A 10,195-nucleotide genomic window follows, 5' to 3' on the forward strand; every position below is an offset into this window, starting at 1 on the left:
CTGTGTGTAAAGTCTCCATCTTTGGCATCACTGCTTCTCTGGGTAGGGTCCTGCTCTCGGCTCTTCTCCGTTGATGGTCCTAGGGACCTCTGCTCCTAGACTGAAAAGTTAATCACTCCCCTCATTGCTACAAAACGTCTACCTTTACATTTCCAACCCTCACAATCAGTCCTGATAACAATTATTCACTATTGTATCACAAGAGACCTATCCGCATTTCATTTCATCACTGGAGATTCTACCTTCCTCCATGCCCTCTGGATCTAGGTTCCCTCTTGCAAGCTTGTAAGCCAGTCACTTCTTGCCTTCGTAGCCCCCCCACCCCCCACTTTGGGTGACCAATATCCAAGTTGCCCATCCCTGCCCTCTCCATGTGTGGAGGGGGTGGGCATCATCCTCATGAAGATTTGTTCCCTCTTTTGAGCTACTGCTTCCAAAGGCGTAGGTCAGGTTCATCAAATTGTTATCAGATTACTCTTGTTTTCTTCTTCTTTCTTTTTCTGGTTGAGCTCTGACCATCTAGTCATTGAAGCCAGGTCAAGTGGGCATTATCTGCAAGTGTGGGTGTTCTTGTGCATGTGCCCTCTCTTATCAGCTGGATGCTTCACTCTCCACTCTAGTCCTCTGTGGCTATGTCACTGATTCTGGGCCCAAGAGTCCTCAGGTCTTCCCACACTGCTGGCCAACCAGGTCTCCACCCGGGTTCACAGAAGTCTATTGAACGTTGTAGAGTTTAGCTCGCAGCTTCATTGCTGTTTTTCCTTCACTTCCCCTTATTGATGACAAACGTGGTCACCAATTGAGCGTGTATTCCCATTGAGTCTTGAAACTATAAATCTTTACAGGAGCAGACAGCCTCATCTTTCTCCCAAGGAGCGGCTGGGGGGTTTGAACTACAGACCTTGTAGTTAGTAGTACAGTGATTATCCTACAGTGTCACCAGAGCTCTTTCCCAGCCCTATAGGTATACTTTTTATAAGGTTAGCAACCACAACACCTGTTGGAACCTACCAGTGGCCCTTCTACAGAAAAGCCCTAGAGATCTGCTCCCATAAAGATTACAGCCTAGGAAACTATGGGGCAGTTCTACTCTGTCCTACATAGGGTTGCTATGAGTCAGAATTGACTTCATGACAGGCAACAAAGATGATTCATTTTATGGGGAAAATGCACATACTGTTTTAAAGTTGTTTGTATTCTTTAAACATAACATTTCAGGTAGCATAGCTACAGTTTCCATCCACCTCCACTCACCTACCACAATACCCATCTCCTCAAGAAACAATTGTTAGGGGTTTTGACACCAATTTTGCCTCTGTCACTTCCTATCTATAATCTTTTGAGAAGATCCTTAAACTCTGTGCCTCCAAATGGGATAATTGCCTACAGATGTTGCAATGAATTAATGAGTAAATCCAATTTCATTCATTCTATCTTTGAAATTAATTCATTCCATTTTACTACTGTTTGGTATTCCTTCTAGTCAGTTCTCTATTAATAGTTATGGGGAGTTTGTGGTTAATGCGCTGGACTGCAAAGTCTGTTTGAACTTCAAGGTTGGCGGTTCAAGCTTACCAGCTGCTCTTTGGAAACCCTATATAGGGTCGCTATGAGTCAGAACCAACTCGAAGGCACTTCACAACAATAACAGCACAGTGAATATGCTAGACCAGTATTATTGTGCATATGTGGGATCATTTCTTTGGTTCACATTGCTGCATATGTGCATTTTGGTTTACTGCCAAATTGCCTTCCAAAGTTACCTCTTCCTTTTCTTAAGTACTCTTAAAATAATCCCCTAATTACTATTTCTTCCTTTATCTCACCCCACTCGTATCTTCAGCTCTGTCACCAAGATCTGTAATTCAGAAAGAAGTACAATCTGTAGTTTCTCTTTTTTATAAATATTTCAGAGGTTTAACAGTGCTCACAGGATAAAGTTAGAAGTCCTCAGTATGGTGCACAAAACCCTTCTTGAATTGGTGCTGTAGGATAAGCACTGGATTTTAATGCATTAAAGGGAAATCCCTTTTGATTTGGAGGGAGCGAATAGAAAAAAGGACAAAGGTGGTGATTTATTGCAATACTACTGTATTTATATTAGTATGTGCAGTATTGTTTCCTAGTGCACACTCATACCTGGTTTCACTTTACGTACTTTGATGTATGGTAGCACAGAAAAGGAACATCTCAAATTGATTATGTAGTATTTTGTAATTAATCTGCTTTCAGATGATAATTTTTTCAGAAGTTGCAAGAGGAGGTAAAATTTAACTGAATTGAGTGTACCAGTTTTCTGTTGCAGTTGCAGCCACTGTTGTAATGGTGGTGGCTCTGGTGATGATTATACGCCGTGGAGTCGGTTCCGACTCATAGCGACCCCGTATAGGGTTTCCAAGACTAAATCTTTACAGGAGCAGAAAGCCTCATCTTTCTCCCGTGAAACAGCTGGCAGTTTGGAACTGCTGACCTTGGGGTTAGCAGCCAGACTCGAAACTACTAGACAACCAGAGCTCCTTAGCAACCCTGTAGGGCAGAGTAGAACCGCGCCATGGATTTTCATAGGCTGTTATTCTTAATGGAAGCTGACTGCCACATCTTTCTCCCGAGAAGCAGCTGGTGGAATCAAACTGCTAACCTGGCAGTTATCAATCCAACACTTCACCCACAGAGCCACCAGGTCTTAAATCTAGAGCCCCAGTAACCAGCCTTTGATTCATCAGCCTGTAAATTGTTCCATAACGAGCTCTGGTAGCATAGTGGTTACAAGTCAGGCTGCTAATCTCAAGGTCAGCAGTTGGAAACTACCAGATGTTCCCTGAGAGAAAGATACGGCTTTGTGCTCCTGTAAAGATTTACAGCCTTGGAAACCCTGTACAGGGTCATTATGAGTCGGAACTGACTCCACGGCCTATAATCACCACCCACCAAATTGTTACATAATTTCACCTGTTCTCAGATATATTTGTATCTAAAAAAATAACTTTCCACATTCCATGTTGTTTTATGTGCCGTGGAGTCGGTTCCAACTCATAGTGACCCTGTACAGTGTTTCCGAGGCTATAAATTTTTATGGGAGCAGAAAGCCTCATCTTTTTCTCCCACGCAACAGTTGGTAGTTTTGAACTGCTGACCTTGCGTTTCGCAGCCCGATTCCTAACCACGATGCTACCAGAGCTCCTTTGCCATGTTCCATGTTGTTGTTGTTCAGTACCATGGAGTCAGTTCTGACTCATAGTGACTCTGTACAGGGTTTCCGAGGCTGTAATTATGGGAGCAGAAAGCCTCATCTTTCTCCCGCGGAACAGCTGGTAGTTTTGAACTGCTGACCTTGCGGTTCGCAGCCGGATTCGTAGCCACTATGATACCAGAGCTCCTTTGCCACGTTCCATAGGTGCAGATAAATCAATTCCCTAAGCCCTGAGAGTATAGGGTTGCTGTGAGTTGGAATCCTGGCGTGGCGCTGTGGGTTAATGCACTAGACTGCAAAACCATTTGAACTGCAAGGTCAGTGGTTCAAGCTCACTAGCTGCTCCTTGGAAACCCTACACAGGGTCGCTATGGGTCGCAATCAACACTTCACAACAGCACTCGACACTTCACGGCACTTCACAACAGCAACAACATGAGTCGGAAGTGACGGGCAGCAGAGGGTTTCCTTTGTTTTTGAGATCATAAAAGAAAGCTTGTGGAAAAAATATTTATCGTTATAAATTGATGTTTTAGTAGCATCTAAACATTCCGGTGTGATGCTGTCAGGTCAGTAAGTACTGGTGTGCTAACCGCAGATCTGTGGCTCCTACCCACTCCTCAGAAACCCGATAAAGGGTTGCTGTAAGTCGGAACAAACTTGATGGCACTTAACAACAACGTATTTTTTTAACTGTGAAAGAAGAGTGTTTTCAGTAACTGCTATCTTAGAAATGTGCGTGTTTTTTATCTATTGTATCTATAAATGAAGACTATCTTTCACATAACAGTCGTTTATGTTTTTAAATCTGCTGGAATCATGTTGTTGTTCCTTTTGTTAAGTGCCATCGAGTCAGTTCTGACTTGTAGCCACTCTGTAGATAGGGTTTCTGAGGTTGTAACTCTTTGTAGGCATAGAAAGCCTCATCTTTCTCTCACCAAGCGGCTGGTGGTGTCAAACTGCCAACCTTGTGGTTTACAGTCCAGTGTTTACCCTACAGAGTCATTGCACTCCATTGAAATGCTAAGTCAATGAAAATAAGTTTGTTTTATGCCTAACCCCACTCCCCCCCCCCCCAAAAAAAAAAAAAAAAACAACCCACGAACCCATTGCTGTGGAGTTGATTTTGACTCAGAGAGACTCTCGAGGATAGAGTAGAACTGCCCCATAAGGTATCTAAGGATGTCATCTTTATGAAAGGAGACTGCCACTTCTTTCTTCTAAGGAGTGGCTGATGGGATCTAATTGCCGATCTTTCGGTTAGCAACCAAGCACTTAACCACAGCGCCATCAGGAGTCCTATTTTTGTGCCTAGAGATGATGCTAAAAATGGGTAGGTTAAGATTGTAACAGGGTTTGAATGCCATGCTAAACTTTACAGCACCAGTTCTCAACCTTTTCTTTCTACACCATCCATATGTTCAGGACACAATGTTTAACATCTATCTCACAGATAATAGGTCTAGTTTACAGTTTTGTTGAATAAAGGGGTGTGGAGCATGCATGCAAGGTTTTCCAGTTGGGGGACAGTGACAGGTTCAAGCCTGTATTTACAAACAATAGCTCAGGTAGCATAAATACATGGATATATTGAAGACGGGAGAAAGATGAGGCTTTCTACTCCCGTAAGGATTTACACCCTCGGAAACCCTGTACAGGGTCGCTATGGGTCGGAACCGACTCGACGGCACTTAACAACAACAACATATTGAAGACGAGCCAGACTAAATTAAGGAAAACCAGTTAAGGAACTTGTGCCTTAGTCTGAGAGATAAAAAGGCCGGAGCTATATATAGTAGTGGCAGTTGGAACAGAGTTGGACGATAATGGAGGTTTCTAACTTGGTGATGACATTAAAAGAACAGAATGCAAGGAGCCTGATTTCCTTTGTGTATCACTGTGGGATAAACACTGGACTGTTACCAGTTCCTTTTGGGGAACCATATACAGTGTCGCTGTGAGTCGGAACCGACTTGACTACACGTAACAATAATAGCTCTGTCACAATAAAACAATACACACTCTGTTGTTTTTAAGTGTTGTCAAGTCGGTTGTGACTCATAGGGATCCTGAATAGTGCTGGTAAGTTTGATCCACCGATCTTGTGGTTGGCAGTCCAGTGCTTATCCTACAGTGCTTGTAAATTATCTAGTTTTCAGTTACTTCTGAAATAGTTAAATTTACTGGTGTGTAAAATGATCCACAAGTAGGAGAAAAGAGAGGATGATTTCATTATTACAGTGGAGGAGAACTTTCAACACACACATTACCCAGCAAACACACATATGTACATGTTGTCGTTTTCAGGTTAGGCACTCTGAACCCAAGCTGGTGATGGTAATGATGATGACGATGATGATGTTGATGATGGGAGCAGTTAACATTCAGGGCTCTATTTAACTGGTTTACATTATTTAGTTCTATTCTGTTCGATTATTTAATACCGTATGAGATAGGTACTCTTATTCGAGTACTACCTGTTGCCCTGGTGTCAGTTTTGACTCCTACCGATTGCATGTGTGTTAGAGTAGAACTGTGACCCATAAGGTTTTTAACGGCTCTCATCTGTTGGGAGTAGGTTGCCAGGTTTTTCTTCCAAATGTCTCTGGGTGGATTTGAACTACCAGCCTTTCTGATAGCAGCCCAGTGCATTAACCATTTGCACCACTCATAGGCTCCACATACGCTTCTATAATCCATTATACAGATGTGACTGTGAGGCACAAAGAGGGTAAGGTAAGTATGTTTCACAAAGTTACACTTGCTGTGAAGGAGTGAATTGGGGTTGACAGCAGCTCTCTAACCAGGTGTAGTACTATTTAGCATATGGTAAGCATTCAGCAAAGGAGCTCTGGTAGCATAGTGGTTATGAATCAGGCTGTGAACTGCAAGGTCAGCAGTTCGAAACTACCGGCTGCTCCACGGGAGAAAGATGAGGGTTTCTGCTCCTATCAAGATTTATAGCCTCAGAAACCCTGTACCGGGTCGCTATGAGTCAGAACCGACACCACAGCACACAGCCACCAAGCATTCAGTAACTTAACAAAACAAAACAAATTTTACTTTGTTGTTGTTTTGAGTCCTCACAGAAAAAGCATGTGATACCAATTCAAGCTTCTCCACATACAGTTCGGTGACACTGACGACACTCTGAGTTGTGTGGCCATTTGCACTCTGCTATTGTGAATTATTCCTCCTTCCACTCACATGACCTCACTGCTTCCTAAGCTTCCTGTCTAATCTTTTAAGTTCTGTTGTCCATTTGATCCATGTGGTGGTGGTGATGGTGGTGGCTGTGTACCGTGGAGTCGGTTCCGACTCATGGCGCCCCTGTACAGGGTTTCTGAGTCTGTAAATCTTTATGGGAGCAGAAAACTTCATCTTTCTCCCATGGAACAGCTGGTAGTTTCAAACTGCTGACCTTGTGGTTTGCAGCCTGATTTGTAACCACTATGCTGCCAGGTAGGATAGATCTTAAAAGAATGTAATGCTCAAGTCGGACGTTCTTTACTAGGTAAACTAAGTTGTTGTTTGGTTTATGACAGCTGTGAGGATGGCGCAGGACCAGGCAGTGTTTCGTTCTGTTGTGTGTAGCTCACTATGAGTTGGAATCAACTTGACAGCACTTAACAACAGCAACATTGTTTGGTTTTAAGAAAGCCTTGGGATATTTTTGGTTACAGGTTATCATAGGGCAATAGTTTTGGGATTCATCCAGCCTACATGGTTCCAGAAGATCTGGATTCCATGAAAAGTTTAAGATCTGTTCTACATTTCCTGCCCCCCCCCTTCGATCAGAATTTTTCTATAGAACCTTTGATCCAAATGTCCATAAGCAATTACCCCTCTCTTGCCTCCTCCTTCCCACCCCTGATAATCACTAATAAACTTTGGTCTTTTTAGCTAATTGATGTCAGACAATATTTGTCCTTTTGTAACTGACTTATTTCATTCTGCATATTGTCTTTCAGCACCATCAGAAACTGTTAAAGGAAAGACCAGTACATATAGGCACTAAATAAACAGAAATCTACATCTTTTTTTTTTTTTTTTTAACATATTTGTTCAATTCAGGGAATGGTCCTTTGTTTTCTTTGTTATACGTTGTGGTTAAGTGCCTTCTAGTTGGTTATGACTCATACCCTGTATAGGGTTTCCAAGGAGTAGCAGGTGAGTTTGAACTGCCGAGCTTGTGGTTCAGTGCTAATCCTACAGCGCTACACGAGGATAAGTCAAAAAGTACTGCTACTAGGGTTCCAGTTCATGCATAGAAGGGTTGATTCTAAACAAAACGTGTTTAAGCATGTCTCTGCCCTCAGTGGATGGCTGTAAACAAGTTCTTTAAATAATAAATTTGTATTAGTCTTTTTAGGGTGCTTTCAAATAAAAGGTCCAATCAAAAAAATGGTTTCTGAGGAAAAATCCTGAGCCAGTTAAATTTAAGGCAAGGAGGTCAGCTCAGAAGGCTATGGCAACTGTTTTTTTTTTGGATTTCAAAGGAGTCATCTTGATAGATTCTCTTGAAATACACAGGACTATAATGGGAGCTTATTAAGAAAATTGAGAATTGCATTACTGTGAACAAAGCCAGAGTTGCATTGAGGAATTTTATTCCTTCATGACAGCACAGCTGTTTTATTCTTCGAGAATTTTACTGAGAATTTTATTGGGAAACCTTAACCCATCCATACTCCAGACTTCTCTCTTTTCCCGAAACTCAGAGAACATAATAGAAAAGGAACATGATTTGAGGTCCTCAAGAATGCCAGATCTGCTGTTTTGATGTGATGTCAATCAAAGAGTGAAGGATTCTGTGGTGAAGGGGTTATCGAGATGGAAACACCATCTTCAAAAGTGTATAGACCTAGTTGGAAACTACGTGGAAAAGCAATAGCTTCACATTTTGATATTGTTAAAAAAAAGTATTATAGCAGTACTTCTGGATTTACCTTTGTATTTTACTAGTTCTGCCTAGTTGCCCTTCTTGTAGCTGGTTTGTTCAGAGCAGGGAGGTGTCTGTCAAGAAAAGCTGCTGGTTAAGATCCTGTCTCACAAGTCAGAGAATCCGTCTTCCCATCTAGGCCATTTCAGATTAGCATTCAAACTGCAGATGGGTATTGCAACCTTGGGAAATGTTCTGATCTTTGTTCAAATCAGGCTTTCTTATTTAAAAGATGGGGTGACAAGAATGCTTAAAGAGACTGCTTGTGAACATTAAATGAGATAATGCATATGTCCCACCTGGCATATAAGAAGCATGAATTTTGTTAAGGCTGGTGAGATTGAACCGCTGCCCTTGAAGTTCAAGCTGACCTTGCAGTCCAGTGCATTAACACGCAGCACCACACCAGCTGTTACTCAGTACTTATGTTCATTATAATTAGTTATGTCACCATTTTTTAAAATTGTATTTGTACTTTGACTAAGAATACAGTAACTTCCTAGATAGTAGTACTAGATTGTTTTTATTCAGTAAGATTTCTGTCTCTTCTGTGGAGATTGTTGGTAAGCTGTATTATTGCAATTGCTAGTTTTATTTTTGTCATAAGAGTCTGTCTGAGCTCCTATTCCCAAGAAGTAATACCCATGAACCTAGGCTGTCTGTGGGAGCCATCAAATTCAAGGCACCACATGAGAGGGCTTCAAAAAGTTTGTGGAAAAATGGAATTAAAAGATAATGGGAGAGCGTCAGCGGCCAGGCAACTCAGCTTCCCGAAGGTTCTCTGTGCCCCGCGGCCCGCAGGTTCCCGGCACGCGCCTTCCCCGCACGCGCCTTCTCCGCGCCTTCTCCGCTGGAAGTCAGCTCGCCCGTAGGGGTGGTGAAGGAGGAGCCCAAGAGGAGATCTGCGAGGTTGTCAGCGAAACCTGCGCCTGCAAAAGTGGAAAGGAAGCCAAAAAAGGCAGCCGGAAAGGATAAATCTGCAGACAAAAAAGTGCAAGCAAAAGGGAAAAGGGGAGCAAAGGGAAAACAGGCTGAAGTTGCTAACCAAGAAACTAAAGACGATTTACCTGCCGAAAATGGAGACACTAAAAACGAGGAGAGTCCAGCCTCTGATGAAGCAGGAGAGAAAGAAGCCAAGGCGGATTCATGTTTGTCTACCATGTCGTATCAGTGGGTCCTGTATTCTATCTCTCTTCTTGTACAATCCAGAGGAATATTTTTATCAACTATTTTATAAATGCAAGTTTTTTAGTAGCTCTAGAAACATTTTTAAGATGGAGGAAATCCCACTTCATCCCATTTTTTTAAATGTAAATGTTTTTTTAAGAGGTGAAATCATTTCCTGGTGGTTTATTTTTTGGTACAACCAGAAAATAGTGGGATGTTGACTGGTGGGAGGTTTTGACTATCTTGGGTGTCACCTTAACATTCCATTGGGGGTGGGGGGAGTTTTATATCCCATAGTACAAAGCATATTAAATGGCAATTGGGAATCATGGTCATGCATTTGTGTGACTTGAACATTTTAAATTCTGTTTCCATGCTGTTTTTCAGTAGAATTGTTCCACTCATCCTGACTGCCTGTCAGACTATGTGCGTTCTGTGACATCTTTGGTCGTGGTAGTCCTGTTTTCCTCATAACATTGTTACGTGCTATGAAAGCTTGAAAATTTGAGTGTGTAGTGTGTGTGATGTTAAATTGTGAATTAGTAGGACTTACGACTATCAGAAATTGAAAATATTGGTACTTGAAAGTTTTAGTACAAAGGAAAATTTGCCTCCAAATTTAAAGCTGGAAAGTCACTGGAATTTAGAAAATAATTATAACTACGTGGCTCTTAGATTTTTGGTACATACATTAAGAATTGTGTACAAATTGTTCATAATGTATCTGTACTGACCTTTAAACAATAAAATACCACTTATGAAAGAAAAAAAAAAAAGATAATGGAATTTTTTTGTGAACTTTTTGAAACCGCTTCATGTTTGGAAAGACACAGCTCCAAGACATGTCTATTGACAAACTAAATGATCATTTACTAGGGGCCAGGGCGGGGAGGAAG

The 10,195-nt window shown here is 41.8% G+C and overlaps 1 pseudogene; it reads left to right on the forward strand.

Annotated features, from left to right (window-relative positions):
* The window catches only part of LOC102827715, an 11,469-nt pseudogene extending 1,873 nt beyond the window's left edge, over nucleotides 1-9,596 (forward strand).
* Nucleotides 9,597-10,195: the final 599 nt, after the last annotated feature.

This window comes from Chrysochloris asiatica, unplaced genomic scaffold, assembly GCF_000296735.1.
Source record: "Chrysochloris asiatica unplaced genomic scaffold, ChrAsi1.0 scaffold00018, whole genome shotgun sequence".
NCBI classification, from domain to species: domain Eukaryota; kingdom Metazoa; phylum Chordata; class Mammalia; order Afrosoricida; family Chrysochloridae; genus Chrysochloris; species Chrysochloris asiatica.